This window comes from Triticum dicoccoides, chromosome 5B (genome assembly GCF_002162155.2).
Source record: "Triticum dicoccoides isolate Atlit2015 ecotype Zavitan chromosome 5B, WEW_v2.0, whole genome shotgun sequence".
Lineage (NCBI taxonomy): Eukaryota > Viridiplantae > Streptophyta > Magnoliopsida > Poales > Poaceae > Triticum > Triticum dicoccoides.
The window spans coordinates 600,570,465-600,578,520 of NC_041389.1; the positions used below are offsets into that span (position 1 = coordinate 600,570,465).

The 8,056-nt window shown below is 45.8% G+C and overlaps 1 pseudogene; it reads right to left on the bottom strand.

Annotated features, from left to right (window-relative positions):
* Window positions 1-3,110: 3,110 nt before the first annotated feature.
* LOC119304987 lies at window positions 3,111-3,791 on the bottom strand (annotated as a pseudogene).
* Window positions 3,792-8,056: the final 4,265 nt, after the last annotated feature.

Here is an 8,056-nt window from a genome sequence, read left to right on the forward strand (position 1 = left end):
AGGCACGGACGTGATTCTAATGGAGGTATGGACGCAAAGGGATGGTGATGCAAGGATGTGAAGGTGTGCCTCTGCTTTAAAGAAGCTTTATTCACACGTTTTCATTGTTGAGGGCATGGACTATGAGCTCCATGTGTTTTCAAAGGCATTAGGCCTAGTTAATGAATTTATCAGAGAGAAGGTGAATCTTTTGGTTGACGGCTAGAATGTTGCATAAAACGACTTGAAGCCAAGTTACGCACGGACACCTTGGTATCAGAGGCACATAGGCACATAAGTGCCTATGTGGTGCACTGGAAATAAACTTGTGCAAAAGACATGTAAACTGCAAGCAAACTACAAGGTTAACTTCGACACAAGCAAACCTAAATTTATAACAAGAAAACGGCAGTCTTGAGAGAAAGCAAATCTAATGAGAAATCAAGAATGGCGTGAGCAATGTTCTAGATACTTTTGTTGGCCGGGACCACCTGCTTCAGTAGTCGTAGTCGCCACAGGACCTAGCGCGCTTCCTGGTCTGCTCCTTGTCATGTTTTGCCTAGCGAAGCCCTTTATGGATGATGGTGAGGCGGCTCCATATCTCGTACGCAGCGTAAGCGTCCTTTGCCGCGTACCCGATGTGCCTCATGGACAGGGGCATGCGCGCCCAGCACTGCTGCTCTGCGTTGGTGAGCTCTACATCATGGACAAGGATGCCTGAGGCATCCCCAAGGGAGTCCAGAGGCTTTGTAGCTGTAGGCACCCTCCATTCTTTCTGGATGTCGACGAAGTGGGCGATCTCCAATCCGACGCGGCCGAGCATCTCTATGTCGCCGTCGATGAAGAAGCCAACAAACGTGTACCTGGGATTGGCGAGGAAGTTGTCGAACCTGGTGCAGTTCTTGTCGGCGGTGCTCAATTGAAAGAGCAGCACCTGATGATCCTTGCCGATGGAGAGCTGGACGAGGGCTGGTTTCTGATCTTCGCCAACGTCATTGGTGTACTCCACATCAACTCCGATGATCTTGTGGCGCTCGAATTCGAGATGTCGCTCGTACTGCTCGATGATGGTGGCCGCCTTGTGCAACTCGTTGGTGTGGATCACTTGCAACTTGGTGTTGCCGTGGGCCTGCACCTTGAATTCCTTGGTGAATCCCATGGCCTGGAGCAGTTCGTCCTCCTGCAACCTGGTATTTCGCGGGGAACAATGAGTGGGAGCGCAATGGCGATTTCTGTCATTTGTGGGAGACAGGTCCGCAGCAGAAGTCTAAATTTAAGGGCGGGGAAGCGGCAAAGGAGTGCACGATCTCACTGTCGATGCAGTTGTGCACATAGTGGGTTTTGGATCGTGGTTTTTCTTTATAAAAAATAAAAATAAAATCAGCAGTTATGTTTTTAACAACCGTCGTATCTCCAGCAAGTCGTGGAGATGATCGTTGTCTTGCGTCGTTTGCTGTCAAATGTTAACTTTTACAATTTATCTAGTGAGGCATGCAGGGGCAGTATGTAGAGGCACAAGTCTCTGACCAAGAGAAGCATGCTTGAAGTGGCTGGTTTAACTCTTAGACACACAGGCGTGCTACATTCATTGGGAGTGGCAATTGTTTTCTTCATACATTCGCTAGGAGGAGCAGTGCTGTGTTTCTTCAGAGGCACTGTTGTGTGTCCGTGTTGCAACAGACGCTACCAGATGGACAGAAAGAACGAGAAGCAATGAGAGGCGTGGACATGCAGCTGCAAGAAGCACTCATACAACGAGAGGCGCAACAAGAAGCACAGATACGATGCTACGTCAGGCACGGAGATGAAGCTACGTGATTGCACAGACGTCAATTCGTGCTATTGTGCGACGTGAGGCACGGGCACGAACAAATAGCCGTGCACTCACCTACATACGCAAAAAACCACAGATGTGTTTCTGAGAAGCACCGACCTCCGTGGTTTTACCGCAAGGTGGGGTTCGACATTTATCCATGGCATTCCGGGTTTTACAAGTGTAGGAAGAATCGTTTTTCACTTGTATGTTCGGTGGCAGAGGCACGGCTATTACTTGTGTGAGGAAGGAATGTACGTCGAATGTACGTGACGTGAGGATCAAAAATAGGTGTCCGTTACTGTTTTTCCGGAATGTTTTTCAATTAAATTTGAGAGGCATCAATGTGTTGACGGAACAGGCACGGTTATGTCTGAAATAGTTGCAAGGTCGTCCCTAAGGTGTCCTATACGCTTCACAGTTACAAGCACGATCGTTGTACTTGTCGAGGCACGGAGGTGTAGGATGGAGCCTATGCCTCTACGGTAGTCATGTCCCATATTAAGAAGGAAGTATATCTTCATAGACCCGATACGTCGGAAGCTGGCCGTAAGGCACGAATGTGATTCTAAGGGAGGTACGGACGCGAAGGATCGTGATGCAAGCACGTGAAGGTGTGGCTCTGTTTTCAAGAAGCTTTCATTGGCACGCTTTCATTGGGGGGGCCATGGCCTATGAGTTCCATGTGTCTTCGAAGGCATTCGGCCTCATTAACGGACCTGAAGCCAATTTACGCACGGTCCCCATAGGAGTGGAGGCACAGAAGTGCCTCCGTGGGTGTTTTAAGTAGTTGGTGTTATTGACGGACAACCGTGCCTCTGTAGTGTTGTTCTTTGAGGGTCACGGGCGTAAGCAATGTTTTCCAAGGAAAATAAACACCTAACTACCTCTGTATTCAAAATGTTTTTCTAAAGTGTTTCATACGAACAATTTTTAATATTGTGTGTGCAATGGTTTGTTAGAACATTGTGCACTGCTTCTAGTAGCATTTTGTAATTGTTGTCCCTGAATTTTGACGCTGCATCCACAAAGGTACTAGTGCATGTGCGTTACGCTAATCGTATAGCATGTGTATTGTGTTTATATTTTTCAGTTCATGCCAATATATTCTAATAATAGAAAACTCCAACATTGCACTGGAAATAAACTTGTTCAGAACATATATAATCTGGAAGCAAACTACAAGGTTAACTGCGACACAAGCAAATCTAAATTTAGAACAAGCAAACGGTAGTCTTGAGAGAAAGAAAATCTAACGAGAAATCTAGAATGGCATGAGCAATTTTCTAGATACTTTTCTTGGCTGGGACCACCTGCTTTAGTAGTCGTAGTCGCCCCAGGACCTTGCGCACTTCCTCGTCTGCTCCTTCTCGAGTTTTGCCCGGCGAAGCCCTTCCTGGATGGTGGTGAGGCGGCTCCATATCTCGTACGCAGCGTAAGCATCTTTTGCCGCGTACTCGACGTGCCTCATGGACAGGGGCATGCGCGCCCAGCGCTAGTGCTCTGCGTTGGTGATCTTCTTCTTCATGTCGTTGTAGTAGTCGTGGACAAGGATGCCTGAGACATCGCCAAGGGAGTCCAGAGGCTTGGTAGCTGTAGGCACCCTCCATTCCTTCTGGATGTCGACGACGTGGGCGATCTCCAGTCCGACGCGGCCGAGCATCTCTATGTCACCGTCGATGGAGAAGCCAGCAAACATGTACCTGGGGTCGGCAAGAAAGTTGTCGAACCTGGTGCAGTTCTTGCCGGCGGCACTCAGTTGAAAGAGTAGCACCGGATGATCCTTGCCGATGGAGAGCTGGATGAGGGCTGGTTTCTGATCTTCGCCAACGTCGTTGGTGTAATCCACATCAACTCCGACGATCTTGTGGCGCTCGAATTTGAGATGCCGCTCGTACTACTCGATGATGGTGGCCGCCTTGTGCAACTCGTTGGTGTGGATCACTTGCAACTTGGTGTTGCCGTGGGCCTGCACCTCGAATTCCTTGGTGAATCCCATGGCCTGGAGTAGTTCGTCCTCCTGCAACTTGGTATTTCATGGGGAACAGTGAGTGGGAGTGCAATGGGGATTTCTGTTGTTTGTGGAAGACAAGTCCGCAGCGGAAGTCTAAATTTAAGGGCGGCGAAGCGGCAAAGGAGTGCACGATCTCACTGTCGATCCGGTTGGCACATCGTGGGTTCTGGATCATGGTTTCGTCTCCCTGACGGTGCGATTGTGCACATCCTGGGTTTTTGATCGTGGTTTTTCTTTATAAAAAATTAAAGTAAAATCAGCAGTTATGTTTTTAACAACCTTCGTATGTCCAGCAAGTCCTGGAGATGATCGTTGTCTTGCATAGTTTCCTGTCAAATGTTAACTTTTACAATTTATCTTGTGCGCAAGTCTCTGACCAAGAGAAGCATGCTTGAAGGGGCTAGTTTAACTCTCAGACACACGGGCGTGGTACATTCACTGGTCGTGGCAATTGTTTTCAGTGATACATTCAGTTTGCTGTCAAATGTTAACTTTTTGCACTCTCATTGTATAAGTGGTGTGCTTTATCAGAGGCACCGTTGTGTTTCTGTGTTGCAACTGACGCTACGAGATGGACAGAAAGAACGAGAAGCAACGAGGGGCGTGGACATGCAGCTGCAAGAAGCACTGATACAACAAGATGCGCAGCTAGAGGCACAGATACGCAGCTACGTGAGGCACGGGCACGAACAAATAGCCTTGCACTCAACTACATGCGCAAAAGGCCACAGATGTGTTTCTAAGACGCACCGGTCTCCATGGTTTTACCGCAAGGTGGGATTTGACATTTATCCAGGGCATCCCGGGTTTTACAAGTGTAGCAAGAATCGTTTTACATTTATATGTTATTCTGTGACAAAGGAATGAACGTCGAATGTACGTGACGTGAGGATTGACAATAGGCGTCCGTTACTGAGAGGCATGAATGTGCCGACAGAACAGGCACACTCATGTCCGAAATAGTTGCAAGTACGAGATGGGCACAAACAACAACAAGAAACTAGGGGCGTGGGTAAGCAGCTATGAAACACACTTATACAGCGAGAAGCACAGCTAGAGGCACAGGTACGATGCTACGTGAGGCACGGACATGAAGCTATGTGATTGCATGGACGTCAATCCGTGCCCGTGTTCTGTCAATTGTTTTAAGTGACAGTTTATAAAGGCATGTATGTTTAAGGTGACTGAGCCATAGGGGAAGGCGCTAGGTTTTTAGGAGGTGTATGCTTGAGCTCATCGCAACAAACTACTTTGCATGACGCTATTATGCAGAGCACCATAGTGAAAATTATGTATACTACTGACATGGGGAGCTAGTAACGTAACTAAACTATTCTAAAACAAACTTCACCGCAGCCATTCATTCTCCATTATTAGTCAGCGAATCCTTTTATTATTATCAGAGATAAATAAAATAACCCACGTAAGAGTTTCACCTTCTTTGACAGGAAATTTTCACCACCGTCTTTTTGGACATAATTATATGCGCAGTTACATACCATGACATAACTAAATAACAAAACTGGTGTGTACATCCTGTTCAAAAAACAGACATAAATTACTGAACTAGGAAGTATAGCCATGGGCAACACTCTGTCAGGAAAGGTCGTTGATTATCATCCGCAGCAATTTCATGTTTCCCAGTGTTGGCCACCGCTTTTCAATTGTGACAAGGACAATTGAACCAACCCTTAGCTGAGCTTCCCGGGCAAAATCTGAAAAACCTGTCACCTCCATTCTGCCGTTAGTTCGTATGGAGTACGTTGTGCTCATGTCTATTGCATCATACATCTCTGTTAGGATAATTCCACCGTTTTGAGGTAGATATTCCAGGTTCATCTTTAGAAGCCTCACAACGGCAGACGGGATTTTCAGCAGATTGTACCGATATTACTAGATAAAATCAATGTACAAGGACATAAAACATCGAAAATAGCAAACAAAACCATGACAGTGGATCAAAACAAATATTCAATGACTAACCAGACGACCATTTATGACATTGGTGATGTTTAGACACTGCACAAAGGGTACGGTGGGGAAGTCGTCAGACTCAAACACATAATATATCATTTGTCCAAATTGTCTGTATGAGAGGTTTACGCCTCAACCAAACACAGTTTTCCTAATGTACTCCCTTTCCGAGTCATTTAGAAAATCAAGAGCTGCATGGAAAAAAATAACTCATTTTCAAACAAATTTGTTTAAACAGATGAACTCGGTATTTAAGTTTAAAAGTAATGGTTAAATTAAATGCATGTGATCAAGTTGGGATGATAATCAACAGAATTGCATAAATGTTTTCGAAATAACTTTGACTGTAAGCATGACGCTCATTTAGTGTACATGGCTAGGAGCACCAAAGTATGCTGATAAACGTAATTGATAAAACAGGATGGTAGTTGGTGCACTTACCTAGTGATGGTTTGGGAAGGGGCTGTGACCTCCTCGAGAATCATTGAGTCTCAGATCTATCTCAATGGACATACTCCCAGTATCCAGGTTTATGATGATTAGATCTTGATAACGAAGATCATAGTCACTAATTAACTTTTCCCAGCCAGGTCCATGAATTTTTGACCGGTTAGGTTCATCGATGATGCAGATCTCATATGACAGATCGTCGTTGGTGATCAATACTGAATTCCTTTGCTTTCCTTCTTCTTGAAATGCTTGCTGTTTCCACTGATAGATTGAAGAAGTGACTTGCTGCCTGCAATAGCATGGCACATACTACGCAAGAAAAAAAATTCAAACCGGGAAGAAGGAATCCTTGAATACCGACATGTATAACCAAGACAGATAGCGCTTATCATATATGTACCAATTCTCTTCAACGGGTTGCTATTTGATAAAACAAGGTACATCAAAAATTGAAGACATATCATTAAATGCTTAAATGTAGGCATTCCATTACAACAATATGCTAGAAAATTTTATTTCCTTGATCAGAAAGATACACTAGTTGGTAGTAAGTGATGGGCAGCATGCGGTGGCAAACATTTCTCCTTACCAGGCATGTCTTGAAGCATCGAGGAAGATGCACTGTTATCGCGCTGTGAAGAACGCCTGACTCTGATCCAGGGCAGCCGAAGTTGGTACATATATCACAGCACATAGTCTCCCCTGGAATACATTGCAAAACAACGGTTATATGAAATCGTCAACACAAGGAAAATTTTATTATCTTGAAAAACTATTCGTCTAAACCGCCATTTTTACATAAATAGTCATTCGCAAGCTATTTCCTAAAAAGACATGTGCACAGCTTTTGATTAGAAGGAGAACAGTAGATATGGGATATGTAATAACAGACGAAACATGAATTTAATTAAATCACTATTTTATTTTACAAAAATGGTTGTGTCGGTGTCAAAACCGGCGGATCTCGGGTAGGGGGTCCCGAACTGTGCGTCTAGGCGGATGGTAACAGGAGACAAGGGACACGATGTTTTTACCCAGGTTCGGGCCCTCTCGATGGAGGTAAAACCCTACTCCTGCTTGATTAATATTGATGATATGGGTAGTACAAGAGTGGATCTACCACGAGATCAGAGAGGCTAAACCCTAGAAGCTAGCCTATGGTATGATTGTTATATATCTATCGACTAGCCTGGCCTTGGTTTATATAATGCACCAGAGGCCTAGGATAACAAGAGTCCTAGCCGAATATGCCGGTGGGGGAGGAGTCCTTGTCTTGATCGCCAAGTCTTGCAGAATCTTCCTTGTATGCGGTAGCTGACCGGACTGGCCCATGAGTATACGACCATGGGGGTCCTCGGCCCAATCTAACAGACCGGGAGATGACGTGGTGAGTACCCCCTAGTCCAGGACACCGTCAGTAGCCCCGTGAACCGGTCTTCAAGTTTAGGGACGCTCCTCGATTCTTCCAAACCGTTCTTCATCTTCAGTCGTCTGTCTTGAAAACTGGTTCAACAAATCTTCTCATCTTCGATCTTGAGGATCGCCGAAATGCATTCACGAGTTTACACGTCGGGTATCCGAGGAGCCCCTTTAAGTTTCCAGCCTTTATCAATGCCTTGTTATTTTTATGCCACACCTCGGGTTTGAAGTTGTTCCCGGGTGGCAGTGTCCTCTTGCGTCCGAGCTCCAAGGCCGGATTGCATTCGAGGTATCTTTTGCAGCCAAGCACCAATGTCGGACTGCTTCCGAGCTCCAACGCCGGAATGTATCCAAGCTCTAACGCCGGACTGTGTCCAAGCTCCTACGCCGGACAGTATCCGAGCTCC